Raw genomic sequence first — 22297 nt, 5'->3', positions numbered from 1 at the left:
AATGCTGCTCTGATTCCATGACTCTGGCAAGTCTCCTACTGTGCAGTGTAACGCCTTGGCTACCAACAACGCCTGAGCTGGGGTTCAGCTCACCTCTCTCCGCTGACCCTCATCTGGAGTTAGGAGATAAAATGGCTTTTGTTATGACTTTCCCCTCTAAGTGAAGTAAATGGAAGCACAGCGTTATGTCAGCCATGACATGCCAGCAGCGCAACTATTTTCACCATGGCAAAATGCCTTTTTTCTTTCCTCCCGGATTGCACAGCTCCTTTGACAAGGAAGGGTAAAGACCCTCCAGGGTTCTCAGAGAACATCAATATGTTTTGTATTTAATGTGCTGGCTCGGTTACAGCAAATTAAGGAGAGTGGGCCCGGTACAAGATAATGCAGCCTGCAGTTCCTCACTCCCTAGCTGAGTGGTATACACTGAAAATGATACTCCAGTGTGGAGAAATACTGCACATTACATCCCCCTGCAGTAACAGAAGAGACATTAGGCAAAGCCCTGACTCTTAATGGTACACATCAGGAAAACATCTGAGCTTGGGCCTTCAATCACAAACGCTGCAGGATTTAAAAATGAATAAACTTCACATTGTGATTCTCTTATTTATCCTTTATGCAAATTGTCCCTGGGAGGACACATTATGTTCGCTGCATGGCACGGCGCAGACCCACATTAAAGCGTGGAGGGCCACTCTTATGTAATGTGCAATCCTCCCGGACCCTTCGTGAGGTTTGTGGTGCAAAGAGAAGCAAACGCCAACAAAAAGCCAGCCTCAGCCCCCAAACCTAGAAATATATTCCCCATTGACTGCTGAAAATATCCTGATATTAAGCAAAGAAGCGGCACAGAAAGAAACCACCTCTCTTTTCCTGGTTACTGGGCCGTGACAGAAGGAGAAGGCAAGACTGGAAAAATCTCTTTGTAAATTAAAAATATATAAACCGGAGAAGCAAATACTCTAAATCCCTACTCTCTACAAGGTAGCTGAGAAGTTTGCTTAGACAAACAGAGCGCATGAATTCACACAGCCCCAGCCCCTTAAAGCCAGCCCGTTAGCTAACCTTTCTGTTATTAGCTCCCTCTTCTCAACAGGATGGAGACACAATAGAGTTGATGGACATTATTTTTCCTGGGGAGAATCTCTTGCCCCCTTCAAGCTTTTCATTATTAGCACAAATCTTCCACGGTGTCCTTGAGCAAGCATTCGCAAGATGACTGGATGGCAGAGAAGCAAACAGCCCTACATGTGAAAAAGGAACAGGAAGAGAGTTCAGGGACTTGGCCACAAAATTAACTGCTCAAAAAGACATGGGGAAGACCTGTTAAGTAGAGCTCCAAGGGCAGACTACCAGGTGGGTCAAAACACCATAATCACAAATCCATCCTCTTTAACATTATCTGAGCGATTTCCTAATACACCTCCTGCCTGCCCAGGCTACAGTAGAGCGAGCGAGCGGTCCCACGTTTAAAGTCATCTCTGCTGTGTAATTACGGCTGGAAAATAATCCAGGCTAAACAAACCTGTCGTGCCGATGAGGATATACACCATTCCGATCTATGCCCCTGTAAGAATTCTGAATGCAGCATCTAATTCAATCCTTGCTTCTCCATCCGAGCTGCACCCCAAGAAGATGCTGGGAGGAGGGGGAAGGGCACATGATGAAGACAGCAAGCAATGGGCATGGTTGTTGAGTCCCACCTCTGTGCAAAATTCATCCCTGGAGGCATTTAAAAGACGTGTAGAGGTGGCACTGAGGGACATGGTGTAGTGGTGGCTTTGGCAGGACTAGGTTTACAGTTAATTGGACATGATGATCTTAGGAGGTCATTTCCAACCTAAAGAATTCTATGATTCTATGACACGGTTTTGCTGCTGGTTGGATCAGCACATGTGCTGCTTGGACGCACTCTTCCTCTCATCCTCAGCCTCTCTTGTCATGTAGTAAAAATTACTATCAGTCACAACCACTTTTACCCGTAGTAAAAACTGGTATCAAAGGCCAAACCACTGTATCCTGTAAGATAAATCAGAGTCAATGTCAGAAGTGGCGGGAGCCTCCTCCTTACCTGTCCCTGTCCACCCCCAATTTTGATCTTCCTTCAATACCAACAGCAAGAGTTGCCAACTGCATGAAGATGAAGCCAGACCCCAATCAGGCATACGCTTCCCTGAACTGCCCTCCATCATTTCATCAGCTTTACAGGTCTGTCAACACTGGTGTCAGAAGCGAAAGCCTTTTCCACAACCCTCCACTGCAAATTTGGAAAGTAGGTATTTATCATTTATTTAGTGGAAACTATTTATGTTTAGACAACCAGGAATATGTATAGTGAAAAATCAGCCAGGTAAGGAGATGTGGTTCTTCAACATGTGGTTTTATAGAAATAGTCCTCCAAAAAAATCCCTCTGCTCCTTGATGAGACTGCCTGATGAGTCAATGAAGGTAATCACAGAGATACATCAGGCTGAGGTTTAGCAAAATATTTGACTTTTCCATATGACACTGTTGAAACGAGCAGTGCCATAAGGAGCCTGGAAACCCATTTTCAGAATCCTGCTTCCTGGGTTTACGATATTTCTAATTTTGCTCTTCTGCACAGATTCTCTGGATTGTTTTCTGCTCAACCTGAATATTCTACGAAAAGTTATCGGAACCAGTGGTTGAAGGTGAGCAATAGATTACAGAGCTGTTATGGCAAGAAGACTGGTTAATTTGCAAAAGTGTCTCATTTCCCTAAGAATCCAGGCTAAAAGCATCACAAAACATCAATAGATCCAATCCAATAAATATAGAAAATTATTTCTGATGTATCTCAGAACTACATCTTCTTGGGACTGGATCTTCAGCTAGACGGACCCTTCATCTGAGCAAGTATGGCCACTCTTAGATTATGGAAAATACTGGGAGAGTCTTAATTTTGCAGACAGCAGCAAGCTGGGAGGCATTGCAAGGGCCGAATGAAAAGGGCTACCAGATTCTGCTCTTGCCTGGCACAGCACTCGCTGTTGTGAAGAGTAAGGTGGTCAGGAATACGGATGGCTAAAGAGAAAACAAAAGCAAGGATAAGCTGCCAGGAGAAATATAGAAGAACAGAGACTAGACCATAACTTTGCCAATCGTTACCTGCCATCAGGTTAAAGAAAAAATATGCCATGCTGTCACAGTAATATTTTTAACTATGTTGCTTAAGGAAATGAGGTTGATCACTTCTGAAGCTGTTAAACAGTTTCAACCAAATATGACAAAAGGTTGACTATCACAAATATGACAAATAGGTCAAATAAGTCCTTGTAAAAAAAGAAAAAAAAAAAAAAGAAGAAAGCCAGTTAAAAATAAAGAAGGGCACCAAATTATGTTCTTGTTCTCCTGGAAGAAAGGCCCAAGGTGAGCTCAGCCATATTATTAGACACAGAAGGGAAACATTAGGAATGCAAGTTTTGGGAGACCAGGTTTCAGAAGTCCTGCTGCTTAAGAACCAGTAGGAACCAGGGTAAGTTCAAGCCAAGAAATCACAAATAAAAATGGAAATTTTTCATCAAATGTTGTTTCTAACAACATAGAGTCTACACAGGTTGAGATATAAATGCCAAGTTTTGACAGAAGATGAGGTGCTGGTTTTTGATATTCACTGAATGGAGAGCGATCTCAAAAAATATTTAATGGCATTTTTAATTTTCGGATGCTACTCAAATGTCTGAAGTGACTTAAATCAAAGTGGTGGTTAGCAGTGCAGCAAGCCCCCAGCAAGGGCTGGATTCCCTGAACTTAGCCTGTACCGCATACCTGCCCAGCATGATGTAAATTTTGGAAGTGCAAAGATGCTGAGTGGTTCCTCAGGCATGACAAATTTCACGCTTGCTTCTTCCCGCTTACAAAGAGTTCCTGGGTTACAAGTTTCTCCAGTGTATTTGTGAATCAGAATTAGCTGCCGATGTGTTTTGCACTTTATAATTTAAAAAAAAAAAAAAAAAAATAATTCAACTTGTCCTTATTTGTCACGCCTGGCTTCCTTAAATCACACTGGATGCTCAAAGCCTGCCTGAGCTCAAGGGGAGACAGATGAGCTCATGGAAGGGAGGCAATTTGCACAGAGCAACTGTATCCAGCTCAGGTTGCATAAAAATATGGAAATTTGGGGGAGCTGGGAGAGAGCTCAGAGGAAGCCTTAATAAGCATTGACATTTTAAAGATGAAAGGTAGACTCAAACCAGTGAGTTTCCATAGCGCTCTGCTGTGGTGGATTGCAGTGCAGGAGAAGGCTGCATGTGGTGGACATCAACACCACCCATCTGGGTCTAGCAGGCTTGCCCTCCCTCCACTGGTGGACATTCTTGCTTCATCCAACTTTCTTGTGCGAAAAATAACTGCTGGCTTTCCTTCATGAGACTCTTCATAATTTGTTTAGCAATTTTAATCCCATTTTGGATGCTTTGTATGCCATCTCTTCTTAGAGTTTCTTCCCTATCACAAATAAGCATTTTCCATGCTATGGGAGATTTGTTTTTGTCTTAAAAGAGGTTGAAGGAAAACAAGGCATCACAAATGAATCCCCAAAACATTTTCAATTCCCATGAGACTTCTGGCATAACTAGCAAGAAACCATGGTTAGGAAATACCATAGATACTCACTTTTCTGCTCAACAGACTCCAAACAGCCCAATTCCATCGTGCAGCTCCAGGGAAGCACTGTCTCCTCCAAAGCTGCAAGAAACTGCTCTCCTGCTGCTAATACGGACCCATCTGGGGACAAGAGCATCCGAGGAGCTGGGAGGGTCCCATAGGAGGCACCTAAACATCCAGTGGCATTTCTTCCCTGACCCACAGGTAGGGTCTTTCCCTGCAAGACATGGAAGGAACCGCTTGCTGCACAGGGAAAAATTCCTTCTCCAAGGTCAGGGTGACTCTGCAGCTCCGTTTTCATTGTATAATCCAGAGTAATTTTCTCCCATGCCTGAAGGGCCAAAGCAAAGGCTCTTTTACCACTGTACACCCCATCAACACATGCCTTCCCAAAGGACAATCTTCTCACTTGCTATCCACAGGTGAAAACCCCCTCCTTTAGAGTTTCTCCAGTCCTCCTCTGGGGACACATAGCACAGCACCAGCTGTCACCCCCCCTTTCCTCTGGACAGCCTGCTGGGGACATGCCTTTTATAGACTTTCTCCCATTCCCCAAGCTTTGCAGTAATACAAAAGATGAGATTATAAAAGAAAATCTGTGAGTATTTTTTGTTGCCAACAGGAGGTTTGAAAAGGTATGTCTTTTCCAAGATTATGGGGAAAAAATTAGGTTGGGCAAATAAGGCAATAAGAATATAGCCAAAAAGCAAAAATGTTGAAAAAACGAGACAGTTGGAACAGTTAAGTGTTCTGCAACAATGTAATCTTACTTGAAAAGAAAAAAAATTGGAAAAAAAAAGTAAAATTGTCCTGTAACTTAGAAGAAAAGTAAGTATGCATAACATCTTAGTCAGCACCTCCTAAACAAGTATCGGTACTAATTACCCTGCAGACACCCTTCCCCCATGCCCATAAAGCTCTCTGAGAGCCTCCAGCCAGAAAGAGATGCGGAAACAGCCCTGATGGTGGCCCAGGGCCAATCTGTGCCTGTAAGAACTATCGTCTTACTCCTGAATGACTTCATGGGCAATACAGTTGCTTGCTCCTAAGTAGATAATGGGAGTAATTTAGCTTGCAGTTAATTCAGTAAAAATGTCCTTAAAAACTTCTGGGGAGAAAGGAAAACTTCATTCCTGTTTAAAGTGAAACCTAAAATAACCATAACCCTCCCCCTTGCCTTTTTTTTTTTTTTTCTTTTTATGTCACAAAATGATGTCTTCACTTTGGTTTTGCATCTACAGAGCATCACTTTCTGCATTGTCCTTACAAGGACTAGTAAAACAATCTTCTGTCTGTTCCTAGTGGCTTGGCATACTTGGATGGCTCAGAGTTATCTGTAATTTAATTATGAGCAAAATCTTGGGTGCTGTGGAGAAGGTTCAGATGCCATCCAGGTAATGCTGGACCTGAGTGCTGGTGTTTGCAGGACCTGTGGCAGGCTATACCCATTCTAAACATAGGTCATTTCTACGAGTAGTAAAGGTGATTTTGGGGGAATATCGTGCACATCCTCACTGATCCTTTTCTCAGCACCATCAGGTTCCTACCAAGCTACCAGAAGCTCATCCCCTTGCTCGCTGATCTCCAGGAGTTTGTATAATCACTAATGAAGAGGAAATCCCGGCGATGCCAAGGAGACGAGCTGTTTGCTGCTCTCTTGGAGCCAGCACGGCGCTGCATTTTTGCAAGCAATGCTTTTAGTAGTCAAACATTACTGTGCTCTCTCTGGTCAACTTTTGAGTCCCATTTAAGAACAAGCCACTCCGGCAAATGGTCCTATTGACCCATCCAAATGTTTCACTTACTCCACCCTGCTTAGATAAAGTCCCAGAAATGTTCTGTGAAATAATACTTATGTGGTAAATATTTAACCAAGTGAACGCCTCCGGCCTTCCCTGCACTCTCCATTATTCAAGATGACTGCGATGCTGCATTTTGTGAATGGAAAGTCTGTTGTTCTGCCCTTCTCCTTTCCCCATTTCTGGAACCATTAAGGATTCACTGCTGCAGACTGCTGAGTCAAAGCTGGTACATAGAGGGCTGGAGACATGAAGGCCAGTCATGCAATTTAGCTGGCACCTTTTAGTTAAATGGAGCCTCCTTCTCTTAACAAACAGATTCACAAATAGCTGATGCTGATGCTGCTCCAGTAAAACCATTTCCCATCCTTTTTGGTTTTGCTTTATTTTAGCAGAGTGAGCCAGTGGTGCTGAAGTTTTCCTCAGACTTAATCCTGAAGTGTGGTTGTTGCTCACAGCTGAAGTGCAACCACTGTGGGCTCTAAGCAGAAACTCTGAACCTGAGCGAAGCACCTGTGTGGCCAAGGCACTGGGTGGGAGATGCTTTAGCAAAGTTATCCAGGAGGAGATACAGGCTGAGAGTAACCAGCTGGGTGGCAAGAAGTCAAGGTGCAAGTATAAATCCCATGCCAGTGAGGTGTGCAAAGTAGGCAAACAGCAGTTCTCTGTACCTTATACAAAGGATGCCAAAATGTCCCCAAGCTTCAGAGCTGACCTAGGGACAGCTTACAGCCTCCTAACTTGGCATGACTATGCAAATGCTTCTTTGTTCCAGGTTTCAGCTGACCAAGCAGTCCATCAGTAAAAAGACATCAGTGGGCCAAAGGAAGGAGTAAACCAGGAACTGGGAGGCTGTTATTTTGTTCCATTACCTGTGGGCTGTCTCCAAGCAGCCTGAATTATGAGGCGGGTCCTGAGCAAGTGCTGAGTGACATCTCTTACCCTGGAAAATGATCCCCTTTCGCTTTGGGTCCCAGCTAAGTAATTTCTCTACTTGTGGATATGCTGCTAAGGACATAAAGCAGCAGAAAGAAAGCAGGGAGATATATAGCTGAGAAGCAGCCAGGAATCAGGCTTCTCTGGTCAAACACCCACTCTGACGCTTGGAGCAGTACTTTAATCTGGGAGAGCATCTGGACAGCAAGCAGAGCCCCAGCAGCCAGGAAGCTGTGCTAGGAATGCCTCCTTCTCCAAAATGATTTGTCCTTCCCCCTCTACCCACCATTATTCAGACAAGATAGGTTCTGTCTAAGTGGCTGACGTGCTAAAATACCTGTTGTGCCCAAACCTGCCAGTATCCACGATGTATGGCTCACGGATAAGTACGCAAACATACTGTCAGAGAGACCTGGTCCTGGGAGCAGCCAGCGTGCTGCTGAGACCAGGTGGATGCTTGGCAGAGCGCAGGATGCTCCAGCCACGGCAGCAGCAACAAAACGGGGTTCTTGCCTAATCCTGCGATTAGCACGCGGCTCCAACCAGCGTTGTCCGGCTGCGGCCCGAGCCCTCATTTGTTTCCAGTTGTTTCAGGCGGGTTGTTGTCTTGGAAAGCTTTTGATTCGATTTCTCCAGCCAGCCTGGCGCTCTTATGGGAAACAGTGGGAGATCATTCCATGCATGGGAAAGTGTCTTTGCTCAGGGCAAAATGTGCTGGTTGGTGAACCGAGCTGCATTGCCTTTGTGTCAGGATGATTTGAGGGCAATGTTGAAGCTTCAACAATGCAGAAAATAAATTCATATCTCTCTGCATGTCTTCCCGTGCACACACTTGTGAAAGGGGGAACTACCAAACTTGAAACACAGAAGAGCAGGGGAGGTTTTATACAAAACTTCTGTCTGGGTGGAGAAGCGTGATTGCTCTAACCCTCAGAGATGGGGCAGAGAGAATAAGGGATCCTTGTACTGGAGGCCACCATGCACCGGTAGTTTTAACCAAAATGAAAAAAAAACCAATATAAATTTCTTTGTTGGCAGGGAGCAAAAATGCACAGCCTGAGCCCTTGCTCAGCAGGAGCAGGGGAGGGATAACAGCAGGACCAGCCCTCCCCCTCCACTACAGGAGCATCACCTGGTGCTATGGCCCTTCAGCTAGGTGGCTTGGTGATGACCAGCCTTGGAGTGGTCAGCCAGGAGCTTGCAAGATGTCCCAGCGACTGCTTTTAGGAGACCACCAGACTTCTTCATCCACATCCTCAGCATCACCACGGTGCAACCTGCAGACATTTGGTGGGATAAGAAAAATGGGATCAAACCCTTGTTGGTGACTTTTAGTGACTGAAACAGGGTCAGAAAGCAGGGTACAGACCTCACTCACATGTTAGAAGAGTGGGTAGGGAAGAGGGCACTGGTGTGGACATGAGCTGTACCACATTGCTTGCCCTCCGTGCTGGGGAATGGGCCTGGCCCACTGTACTTACTGGTAAAGATGCAGCTGTAAATCTGGTGATGCTAAAATGATTTACATCCTCTGTCTCTGCAGCTTTTGGTCCTGGGCTATAAGAAGAATCTCCTGAGGTACACGGTCAAGTTTTCCTTCTTTCTTCTTTATTTTTTTATTTTTTAATTTCTTTAAAAAAACACAAAATGAATATTCTCTGTAATTTTTTTTTCTTTTTTTTTTTAATATCCTAGTTGAGTGGTACAGGGAGAAACAGGGGGAGGAGTTCCTGTGTTTTTCCTTCAGCATGAGCTCCTAATTCCCATCCATGCTAATGGGACTGGCACACATGCATCAAGGGGAGAAGAGACCCCTGAGGGTTCACAAAATATGCAGATGACTGGTTTTTAATGAATGCAAAATGTAAAACAAAAGAAGTATCACAGTCAAGCTGCTCATGCATAATAAAGTCACAGTGAAAAGGGAGCAAATAAATAGAAAAGTCTTCTTGGCTATAACCATCCTTAATATGCAATGGACAATTGGGAACAGCAGGCCCTCTGAAAGCCCACATCATCAAATAGCAAGTACATTTTGGCAACATGAAACCATCTATGGCAGCATTTCTCAAGCTCTGTCCCACCAAGTTATGGGAAAAATATTCAGGCCTTTCCCCATGTACATTTCTTCGGGGAAGTGGGGAGGTGTCCCCCAGGAGGCTGGAGAGCTCTGGCAGGGTCTTACAGTGGGGCAGTGGAGCTGGAGCTTGCGGAGAGGGGTGGACGCTCATTTCTCCTCGATTTGGGAGGGGTTTCACCAGGAGTTCAGCGGGGCAGAGCCATAGACAGAACAGTCCAGCTGCGGGGCAGGATGAAGCCAGGGAGTCATCCCACCAAAATCAATGCAATTTGTTCACTTGCTAATTTGTTGCCATTCTGGGCAGCAGACTTAATTAGACATCATTTGAGAAGTCCAGCATGGGAAGCTGCTCAGAAGGATGCTGCTCCCTCCTCCTCATTCCCCCAGCAAACCCATCCCCTCCTTTGCATCTCTGCACCACACAAAGCCCTTTCTGAAATGGGACATCATGTTGCTGTTGTAACTGCACACACACCTACACGCTGGTGATGTTAGTCAAGTCCAGAAATCCAGGTCGTGCCTCCCCCTCCTTTTGTGCCAGCCTCCAGCCACGGGATCCTTATTCCCCAATCTGACCTGCTTGCTTTACCAGTACAACCCCAAATACAAAGCCCTGCTCTACCTGAACCCAGCTGGGAGAATTTCCTCTACAGTCTGCCTGTAGCACCTATATCCAATCATGGGAACATCCTAGTCTTTGGCTTAGGTTTGGCTTGTTAGAGGGATGTAAATTTTTTTAAATCCAGGTCCTGATGAGATGTGACTGCTAGAGGTTCAATATGCTTTCAGGTCTGCTCTGCTCTTTACCTTGCCCCTAACTCAAGGGAGCATGTGGCTGCCTTAGAAGCCTTTTCTCAAGAGCTTCCTAGGGAGCATCAGATGCTCAGATGGAGGGTAACATGACCAAACCCTTCCACAGCAATAGCGCTTAGCAGATAATGACAGTATTGGTGAAAACGCAAGGGGAAGGCATAGCACACCAAAATACAGTACTACAGGGCCGTACTTAGTAAACCTCAAAATAAAAAATTAAACCTTAAAATAAAACCCCTAATAGAACAGTTTTCAGCACTTAGAAAAATCAGCGAAATTATAATGTCTGTGCTCTGTACCAGGCAACTAGGGGAGAGATTAAAGAGAACACATGTATAAATGTCATTAGCATGCTAGCAGTGATATAAAAACACCTCCAACTTTTAAAATAAATGAGCTGCTACAAAATAAACTACCTTACGACAAAATGTACGTAGGGGATATACAAAGTAAATTAAAAAACAGATTAAAGAAACATCTGTATATTAACATCGTCATAAAACAACATAGTAGTAATAGCAGTGGCATGCAAAGGTATTATAAAATTATAATCTACCCAAGATGTTATGTCATCTTAATGAAACTGTACAGCCAATACATCTCAAGTATTATTCCTTTATGGTTCAAAACCATTCTTTGCTGCAGCTATGCAGAAGCAGGCGAACCTCAGTCCTGGTGCAAGGGGCACGCCTCTCGCCCGCTCACACAAGTGATACCTGCAGCCAGCACAGCCTTCTAGTGCAGCGATTTGCCTTCAACGCACTTTTTTGCTTTTACAAATCCCATTGCACCCTTTTCTTATGCTCCTAATTTGGTAGGTGGAGCATGAAGACATCTACTTGTCTCTAAGTTTGCATCCAGACTTGCCCATGACACAAGCAGGACAGCAGCAAAGTCCCACTCCACAGGTTACTGCTGAAGAGGAATTGGGCATGGTTTCCATCTCTTGCCACAATTTTTCCACCATTTCATATTCTGACATACCTTCCCACGGGTGTCAGTGAGCTGAAGACTCGTGCCCATTAGTAAAACTTCATGACTCAGAGCCGCTCCTGTCCCTTTCCCCGCCTCTCCCTGCCATCTCTGTAAGGACCTGCAGAATCATAGATTTTTGCTTACAAAATTTTCACCGCCACTGGCTGGTAAAATCTGTTTCTCACTGTTTCAGTGACATCCAGATGAATGCTCTTTCCCCCCAAAACGGCATAGATTTTCAAAGAATTGCGCTGCTTTCTCGGTGGGGTTTGCTATCCCAGGTTTCCGACCATTTCACTGGAAAAAAGGAGCAGAGCTCTGCACCATCGAAATGAGGGATGCCTGGGGTGAGGGCACTGGAAGTTTTACCATTCACCTGGTTGTCCTGGGACCTTGGTCCTTACATAAGGACCATGTCAGACCAAGGAGGCCTTTCCCTTTGCTTGTTCTCCTGCTTACAGTTTGGTCAACTGAAAATCTTGGATTTCTCATTTTTGAGAGGAAGTTCCCGTAGGAAGAAGATGTGGAAAACAGCAGGGTGTAAATGGGAATCCCTGACTGCCAGAGAGGAAGCATGGGCAGACCAAGCCCATGTGCATATGACTGACTTGGTCCCCACATAGGAAATACTTGGCTGGATTCATCCCACTCAAAAGGAGGTGCTTCCAGGAGACAGCTCGCTTCGGAGCGTGGCTGCCCCATCTCCATCTCTCCTTGCCAGAGAGAGACCTGCAGAACATGACTCAGTCTCCCCGAGCTCAGTGCTGCCCTGAAGTCTTCCACCAAGTGCCTTGAGCCTTTCACCAAGTGCCTAACAATAATGGGATTTATTGGCACAGATTTATGAATACACCTAAAAATCTCAGCATTTCCATTTACTTAGCACTTAGCACCAGCTTAAAGCCACCCACAAGTTGCTGTGGGAACATTATGGAACTTTACAGCCTGTTTCTGTTATTTACCAGCTGAGTCAGTGAAATAGAAGGTTGTGCGAGTTCAAAAAAGCCCAGAAAAATCTGCAGAAAAAAACATACGCCGAGACCTACTGAATACAAAGGCTGCACCTTTGGGAGGTCCCAGAGCCAAAGGCTTTTGGAGGCTGGGAGAGTATCCTGGGGAGGAACCTCTGTGTGCTCACCCTGTTCCCATATCCTCCCCAAGGCACCCAGTGTTGGTCACTGCTGGATGGCATTCTGGATTAATCTTTAGTCTGTGCTCTTCTGTTCCTGTGCTACACCCTTACAAGCAGCACAGCTAGCCAGCAAGACAGCAAAACATGCTCGTTCTGCCCTTTCAACTTGCCATTAATTTTCCATTACACGATGCTACGGCAGAAGAGGGCTAAAAAGTCTCACCGGATTAGGACTAAAATCTCATAGATATTATTAGCATCACATAGCGCAAGAGTCTACATTTGCTGCTATCACTAACTTAGCACATTAATGACTTATGTAGCCAGGCTAATGCTATAAGAATTATGCAATATATATCGTAATTGCTGAAGCAACTGTGCAAGGCTAATGAGAAAGGGCAGAGCCCGCCTATGTGATAAGAGGATGGAAAATCCTGATACCATGTGCCTACTAGCCTTTACGTGCCTTGTTTCCTTTCCAGATGCCTTCTCTCTTGCTCCCAGAAAAAGGGCTGGAGGAAGGGGAGTGTGCAAAAAAGACAGCACAGCAGTACGTGGGAGCAAGGGGTTGTGTATCTGCTGGAAATGTGCTTCTGCATGAGTCTTGCTTGCAGCTAATTTTCCCTAAAATGTTCCCCACAAAAGTGGGTGGTGGTGGGGGAAATGCTCTGTCTTTGAGGAAATGTAGTTTGTTTCACCTGTTGCCCTGCAGTCCTGTGTTGGCTTGGGGAAGCTCCCCCTGTGCTGCCTTTGGCTCAGCAATGAGCTGGGGCATCTGAGGTGGACATGGAAGAGCCGGGGAGGGACAACAGCCCAGCAAGGTTCTCTGAAAGCTTGGAGTGACAGGGCAGAGCTCATGCCCAGCTCACTTATCAAATGTAGCTGCTAATTCTGCTTCTGCTTGTGACAACATATTGAACTCACTGGGATGCCAGCTGCAGACCTCAGCGAGGAGCAGAGCCATGGCAACCCACACCAACAAGAAGATCCTCACTGTGGCAGGTTACTCAGGCCTGGGCAGAGGTTTGTCTTTGGTAGGTGGTAGAGCAGATAGTCTTGGGCAGGCTGCTCTTTGCATTAGGTATGGGAAGCTGGAAAAGCAAAGCCCTGCTGGCTTACCAAGAGGTTTGAATCCAGAGTGTCTCCTGTTCAATAGAAGGGTGGTAAACCTTGCAGATGGCTCTAGCTTGGCTCATCTCTGTTCTGTTCTGTGGTGGTGCCTGCAAAAAAAAAAAAAAAAAAAAAAAAGGACATTTCCAAAGCCTCAACAGTGTGACCATCATTAATACCAGGCAAGAGAAACTCAGAGAAACCACCTCTCATGAACGCAAAACCAAGCTCACAAGACCAGCCGCTGGTGGGTTGCTGGTGGGTTCACCTCCTCCAACACCTCCTGCCTTGGCAAAATGTGCAGGGCCATGTGGTCCCACCTCATCCCAGCATCTCCCCCTGCAACCCAGAGCCATACAGCCACCTCCATTACAAGACCTGCTGCATGTGAGAGCCGCAGGTATAATTTTGTGTAGGTCCCTGCTGATCGAAGGGCATGTGAGAGCTCACCCAGCCCAGCTCCGGCTTTAACCGCTGAGCCATGCCCTGCTCATCCCTGCTCTTCCATCTGCCATGGGCTTTGTGACCATCTCTGAAGCAAATCTCCCTGCTGATCCTCTCGGTTTTGTTGTTATTTTGGTTGTTGGGTCTTTTTTGTTGTTGGTTGGTTTTTTTTAATGCAATACCTCAAGTGAAACGTAGAAGTTTTAATAAGAGAGGAACGATCATTCAGTGGATTTCACTGCAGTGGGAAGAAACCAAAAAGGAGGGGTAAAAAATAGGAACATTCGTGGCTTATAGCAAGGGAAATGAAATATTTAATAAGCAAAACGCTGTATGCACAAGGAGGGCTCCCCCAGCCCCCCGCTTTCTTCCTTGGCAGAAATTAAACAACTTTTACACACCACGTAGTCTTCAGTACAGTATGCTAATGATGTCCCTGATGCCCTCTTCATCTGATCAAACTTAATTGTCTGTGTCAGGCTGCCAATTAACAAAAGGATCTCCTAGAGTACCAACTTCCAGAGCTACCTTAAAGGTTAATTGAATCATGTAAGCCCAATGCTCTGGCGGACTTAACTTCAGGATCCTATTCTAACCAGGGGTCTGTAGGGGTAATAAATAAAGGAAAAGTTTAATTGCTAAAGAAGCCAAATCTAACAGTCGCATTAGGAAAGAAATGATCTTTCACAGCTTTCCCTCCCCGCCGCCCCCCCCCCCCCCCCCTTTTTTTTTTTTCCAGAGCTTTGAAAGAATCTTGGGCTTTTTATATATAACAGGCAGTTTCTAGATTTCACTAGCAGGGGGTAAATAGGAAGAATCAAAGTTTGCTCTTCAATGCATATGCAAACTGGGTCAAAGAAGATACCCAGGTAAATCCAAAAGCATGATTTATTCTTTTATTCATCCACTTTTTTCTGAAATGTTCCCCTACCAAATGCAAAGTGGCAGCGGGTAGAGGATCACAGCATGAGAGCTGTGGGGATACAGAAGCAACAAGCGCTGCTGTCGCTCAAGGCATCAAAAACCAGCTAAAGGCTACCCCTGTTTCCTCTCCATCTGCCTTGTTTTTGAAGGTGTTCATTATTGCCCATTTCTGATGATTTTTGCTTTTTTTTAGACACGTGTTTTTAAAGTGCCTGTCTTGCCATGAAAGGCTGTTATAGCTGTTTCATAGATGGGGAGCTGGAAAACAGTGCCCATAGAAAGTATTCAATAATAAAAAAAAATAATACTATGACTAGGAGATAGCTTGGGTTGAGAGTAGGAACCCCAAAGTCACAGTCTGGAGTTGGGGTCCCCTGTTATTCTGGGAACATTTACTTTTGAGGGGAATCTTGCCATGTTTGGACCAAGTGCAGCATCACCCCTGTTTCCCTTGGTACCTGAGAGCTGGGGTTTGAGATGGACATCATGCCTTACTTGCCTGGTCCTAAAACCAGTATGGAGTCCTTTTAGGCCTAAGTGTACAAAACCACCAAGGAAGAGGTGAGAAAGAAAGGAAATCCTAACGTTTTGAAGGGTCTGAATGGGGAAGGTCACAAGGAAATAAAAAAAAAAAATTTAAAACAGGCTGGTGAAGCAGTGACCAAACTGCAGCACTACAGTATGGAGACAGCAAGGAGGCTGGTCAAGGGGATACCTAAGCTCAATGTAATTTTAGATTAACTCAACGAGTATGTGAACAGGACCAACAGAAAAAGGCATTGCTAAAGGGGTAATAAATAATATTTAAAAAATGTCAAATAACAAACAAAAATAACTTGCCAGCAGGATTTTATGAAGGCTCCCGATGACAGTGCTTGGCAGAGTTGGCTTTTCTGATGTCCACTGGGTCTCTGCATGCTTCTCCCATCTTCACCCTAGAAGTGCAGGAAAGTGGCTGGTACCCTTTTTCCATAGCCAAAAATCCCAAGGTGCAGTAGATGGCAGTGCCAGGAGCAGCAGAGGTGTGATGGGACACGGCTGGGAGCTGTGACCCTTCCCACCATGTCTCCACCCATCTTACATGAGGGGTTGGTTTCACCACTCCTCATGTGGAGGGCTGACCTGGGAAGGGATGCAAGGATGCTCACAGACCACTCTGCCCAACAGCTTAGTGAGGAGGGGTTTCCTACAACTGCTCTGGGGCAATTCCCCCATTCCCCCCCCCCCCCCCCGAAAAGCTCAGCAGGTTGATCTTGGCCACCCCCACTATGTGCCGAGTGTCCCTCCTTGTCCTGAACCACAGGTGAGGTAAGCCAAGGAAAACCTGCTGCACCCACCAGGAAAGAAACATGCTGCTCAGGAGGAGCAGGCAAAACACTGCAGCCAAGAGCCTAGGAATGCATTTTAAACTGCAAATTCTAGGAAAAAAAAGGCTGTAAAGCTAACAGAGCCAAGCCATATTATACCCATGGATGTATGGTCCTGAAGGTATTTATCTAGAATTTATTCCCAAACTTCTTTTATTTGCAATTTGACCTCTTGATCCATATGTCATTTAAATATATATCCCTTTAATAGTCTAGGCTCGGTGAAAGTTTCCCTTGTTTAAATACCACACTCCTCCTACGGCGTTAACGCTGCCTTTTTGCTCTCAAAAAAAAGTAAACAAAAAAACACCACTTTGCTGTCCTTTTTCCTGTTTTGCCTTTTCCAGGGGCGCGCTGGCAGCCCTTGTGCTCCCTCGCCAGGAGCCCACCCCCCTCCCACGGCCACGCGGGCAATGGTGTCGGTGGTTCGCACTCCACCGACATTATCTGCGTGTGAGCAAACAGGAGCAGACGCGACCGCCCCTCTAACAAACTCCCGCAAACTGATCTATTATCAACGGCAGGGGCCTGCTGTATCGCTGGCGGGCACAGTAATTAATTTCCATGCATATCATTGCCAGGATCGCTTACTGATCCGGGGAGCAAGATCAGAGATGTCACACCGTAAATTGAGTCAGAGCCTTCACCTCTGTGTTCAGCGGGCAATTTTACACGCGCTTGACAAAGTAACAAACAGGGGGTAAAAAAGGCAGCGGTTCCCCAGGGTGATGGACGGGGGGAATTGGCCCAATAAATTGTTCCCTGTAAAAAGCAATGTTTTCCTCATTAAAAGGCAGTGAATTCTCTATTGCTTTTCATTAGTTGTGGCCTTGCTAGACGTGAGGTTTAATTGGCAGTGTGTTTACAGGACGCCGGCCCCAGAGGTGAAGGAGACAAAGAGGCTGAAAAGAGATTCTTATTTATTAAGGAGAGGTGACAGGCAGCCACTTAATAAGTTTTTGTGTGGGTCCTGGAAGAAGTTGCACCATGAAGAATGGCTGTGCAGGTGTAACCCCTTCCGTGCCATCGCTTCGCCCGTTTTTACCATCAGAATCTAAAGGCTCCGTCCTTCCCCTTCTTGCAAGTATAACAAAATAAATAAGATGTAAAAAAATAATAGAACATAATAATAAAAATAAACTTCTAAGGGTTTCAAAGGCCCTGGTTGGCCACTATGCTCTCGGATTCTTTTGAAATACTGAAGCATCCTCCCCCTCCTTGGTGTCTGTAAGGGAGGATGCGTTGGGATTCCCCCGCTGCTGCTCCTTTGCAGAAAGGTCTGGGTGCTGGGTCGGTCCCTCCACACCCTGGTAAAGTGGAAAAAGCCCGTGGAAACAGAGAAATATCTGTGTGAAGGACGAACCTTTTGTGGCTGTCCTTTATGCACAAGAGGGCCTGCAAAAAGACCCTCAGCACCCAGCAGTGGCAAAACCCCAGCAGTGTTTAAAAAAAAAAAAAATCACATAGAGGAACACCAAGGTGCAATTAGCTGAAATAGAAAATGCAAAAAGCATGGGGCTCTGTGAGAGGAGAAGAGAGGCTCTCCCCACTGATGTCTGGCAGAACTGGTTTTAGCTACAGATTTGAGCTGAATGGAAGAAAAAAAAGCTGTGACTTGGCATGCGATGTTACCTATGACAGTTTTCCCACCAAAGAGATACATTCATCCTTGAAAATTATATGCATAGTGAAACTAACTCATCTTTTTGGCAAATTCCGACTGTCTGGCTACCTCTAAAAATGCAATACTGGAATTTTGTAGCGATTAAACACACGACAAAGAAAAAAATATTTTAAAGCGTCACAAGTTCTTGGGAAAAATAGAAGATCAGAATATCTTTCTGTCTAAAGGAGATTGAATGCCACAGTTCGTCCCAATTTAGCAATCACAGAACCCCCTAAGTTTAACATAAAGTGTATTTTCAATCCCATCACCTGTCACCCAAGATGTTTTTGTCTTGCCTCCTAACCAGCACAGGGAGAAGTGCATCTTTTCAGCACATCTTCTTCCATGCTTTGAACTATCTCCCTCAAAGAAGAGGATTTATCAGGGTCTGCCTGAAAGGTTGTAGCTGAAGAGCATCATGCACACCGTTCCACTCTGTTGATGTGGTTCTTTCCTTCTGATCATTGGATGGGATGTAAAATGAGGTGGATGGGCTGGGGCAGCAGCACAGACGCTGCTGTGCTGGCAAACCCAGCTTGCAGAGCAATAGGGGGTCCCCTTCCCACGGCAGCAAATGGAGTGGCTCAGTTTTGGGGTTGTACCTAAGGTCATAGATGCTTTGTGTAACTTAGGGAAGCAAACTGCTACGTGCAAAGAACAGCTCCAAACAATATTGCAAATCAATGTTCCAACACGTATCCCCATTTTATATTTGTCTCTAATCAACACATTTAAAAGCAATACGGCCATCCTGGCACTCTGCAGCTTGTTGTGCTTACAAGAAATACTGGTGGAATGGGAGCCTTAAAATTAAGTAGCATGGAGTGTCCAGTGATTAATTTGATTTTTACATCCATTCTTTATTTAATGCAACTTTAAAAATACATTAGGAGCTGGAAATGAGCAGTGTAGCATGAAAATGAACTGGCCAGGTTCCAAGTGAGGCAGGGATTAGCATAACATTAAATGTTGAGGATCACCCTCATCACCAAGGTTGGGAGGGGGGGATCCAATAGAGGGAGAGACCATCCGTGTGCCTATCATCATACACCCAAAAATCAAAGTACAAGTGCTGTGCTGAGCAAAAAGACTGTCTCTGCTCCAATCCCAGTCTCCCACCTCGCAGGAGAGAAGATCCAGGAAATGAAGATTGGGACTTTGACTGGAGCTTGGGAGGAGGCTGGTGTCCAGGTGGGAAGGCTGGAACGCCAAGTTTGGGTTGTGATCTGGGGACCATCACACCTGCACTTTGCTCTCCATGATTCATGCTGCCTCCACAAGTCACTGGAATGGTCCCATTCCCCAGGATCACATTGTTTAAACTGTGTTTGAGGGGCATTCCTATAGGAGCTGCCATGGATTATTTCTTCTTCTAATCCCTGTATTCACCGTCTTTCCCATCTCTCCATCTGCTACACTCAGGTGGAGCTGACCTGATAGCAACATTGCTGCCATGATTCCCACCGACTTGCAGTTCTTGTGGCAGTACAGCCTTTTCGTGCCAAAGTTTGGGAGCCGAGGGCCTGGTTTTCTATGGAGCAATGCCAAAAAAAACCCCCAAAAAACCACAAACCCAGAAAATCTGGACCTTCAGAATAATTTTAAATCCACAGAAATCCAGGCTAAATAGTCAAATATTTCTTACCCTTCATGCTTTTCTTTATCAGCCTACTTAACAGTTCCTTAGACAACCTGTGGGACTTCACCACTACCTAAGACTTATCTGGATGAAGCCCTGCAATGGTCAAGAAAATCAAATTTTTTTACTGAGTTCAGTGGGGTGGCTGCCATCTCTTCAAGCACAAATGATGTCTGGCACAACCTCTTTCTCCAATGATCCCTATTTCTCCTTCAAGGAAGTGTGATGAGAGGAGACTAAGTGATGGGTAAACTCAGTCTGGGTCTCAGCAGAAAATATATCAAAATTAGAACCATTTAACTTGGGTAAAGCAAGCTAAGGTAAGCTGCAAAACTGTGTTAACTTCTGATTTTAACTGATTGGCAGATTGGGCAAAGCAAATCCAAGGATTTTTTGAGGAAGACGTTTCTGCTATCTCTAGGAAAAAAAATTAAATCAGGATGTATTTCAGTCCCTAAATGGAGCTTCGGGTCTTGAAGGAAATAAACCACTCAGCGCTACAGAACTGAGCAACGAACCGAGCATCACCCAGATTCAAACCCAAAGAAATTCTGCTAAATTACGCTATCAGGTTATCCCGGTTTGGTGGCAATGAAAGGAACTGGGGCTGTACAAAAGGAGCCTTGAGTGTTATCACCCACAGCCTGTCAAACCATCAGTCCTGGTCTTGATTCAGTGACTGGAAAGGGATGCAGCTTCCTGGCTGCAGCAGCAGCAAAAATGTTTGCTGTTCACAGATGCCATCCCCAAGACATGATGGCTCGTACTCATGTGCAGGTTAAGGAGCTGGAAGATTTAGGGATGCCCATGCTCAAGCCTCCACCCTGGCAGTGTAGGAGACAAACATTTCTGCAAGAAAAACAGGAGTTACAACAGTAATATACCATTTCAGCAATTTCCCCTAGAGTTTGTGTCGGTTCTTTAAGGTAACTGTACACGATCAGTTCCCAGTTCTCCGATACCTTGTGTATCCCCAACTTTGCATCTTTTTGGGGCATCATCTTCTCCATTTCTTACCAGATGTGGGCAGGATTTGGCCTTTACTGCTGCTGCTTCCTGATAAGGTAACCTCATCCTGAGAAGTTGGGTGCTGTCAGGTTTGGAGCCAAGGAGGCACTGGTGCTAATGCACCACTCTCGGATACTCTCCAAGGAAACCTTGCTTCTGTATTTCTTGTGATGAAATATAGGGGCCACAGAGCCCTGCAGTAACATCCTCTCCCTTCTTGTCCCAACTTCCTTCACTGACTTTCAGGCTTTCAGCTTCTTTGGCCATTCTAAAGCACAGCAGCATGACATGAACAGATATAATGGTGCAAGCTCTCATGAAGGCGTGGCTTTGCAAAGAGACCACGCACTGACTCCCAGCCCAGCAAGAAATGACCTGTGGATGGGAAAACCATGAACAGGACCTAAACATGTGCAGTCCAAGTCATGTACTGGCCAGCCCTAGCCCAAGTACTGGCCACATGCCTATGGTGGTCCACCACGAGCCCCACTTAACCCCCATAATTACAGTCCTATTGCCAACCGTGCTCATGCTGAAGGCAGCAGCAGCAGCTTGGCTCTGCTGTTTGGTTCCAGCCATTGGGTTTCCTACTCCAATTTGTAAGAATAAAAACTTAAAGTATCAAGTACATAAAATGGACCTCACCATCCATTACTGCAGCATGCCCAGCTTCTGTGCAGGCTTTTTCCATAGCTTGTATGGCCATTAATGTTAATGTTAATGGATGTTACACTCCAAGAGGAGCAGCAAAGACTCTGAGGAAAGACAGTCTTGATAGCATTGGCTGCTTTCTTTACAGAGCATGTACTGGGTGAAGGTTATAAAAAACTCTTCAGGCTTTTCTAATGGCAGTGAGTGGGTTTCAAAGCTGACAGGAAAAGCATCCATTGTCACATGGGCATCGTTCCTGTTATTGCTTATTATTCCTATTGAGCACTGGCTGAAAGCCTAATCCACACTGCAGTCTGTAACAGGTAGCAAAGTGGAGTCCTGGCACATGAAAATCCATGTCATGGATAAGTACATGTCTTGTGGACACCTGGATGGAACCTTTGTGTGGACCTTTCTTCTGGACATCTAACTGCCTACTTAAAAAGAGATTTTATGAGCTTCTTGGTTAACTAGAACGTTTTCTCCCATCACCAGCACAGTTGCTTATTGTTGGCTGATGTATGGGAGCCAAATTAAATACACGACAGCCCCAGTCAGTGCTGGATGCATGCTACAGAGGTGGCAGCATATAAAATGCTTTTCTGAGTTATTTCTCCCAACACAAGGGGCTGGTTATTTTCACTCCATTCTTGCCCACTGCTTGTTGCTCTGCTTGGGTGATCTATTGTCCAGATTTTCACAATGATTTTAGGTCTGACCTAATAGAGTGATAGAAAAGGGCAGGATGGCTCTTGGATGTGCAACTGAGCCCCACTGCCAGAGCCTTTGCAAAAAGCCAACTCCCAGGCAGAGCTTCGGAGCAGCTTTCCAGCAAAACATGGCTCCACAGCACACCCAGGCATCATCTCACAAAAAAATCCCAGGGTTGCCCCCAGCAGGAATGAGCAAAATCAAAGCCCACCAGCATCACAGTAATCTTTCATTGCCCCTTCTATTCCCATTTATTCATGGGATGCTCACTAACTGAATTAGAAGCAAAGCAAAGGTACTGCTGCCTGCACACAGCCCTACCTGCCCTGCGGTGTACATTGGTGTTTTTCTTGAGAAAGCTAAATAATCCAAAGGGAAATCTATATTTACAGCTGGGGAAGAGGGAATCACTG

The sequence above is a fragment of the Falco cherrug genome, chromosome Z (genome assembly GCF_023634085.1).
Source record: "Falco cherrug isolate bFalChe1 chromosome Z, bFalChe1.pri, whole genome shotgun sequence".
Lineage (NCBI taxonomy): Eukaryota > Metazoa > Chordata > Aves > Falconiformes > Falconidae > Falco > Falco cherrug.
Note: the sequence above shows the minus strand (reverse complement) of the source record.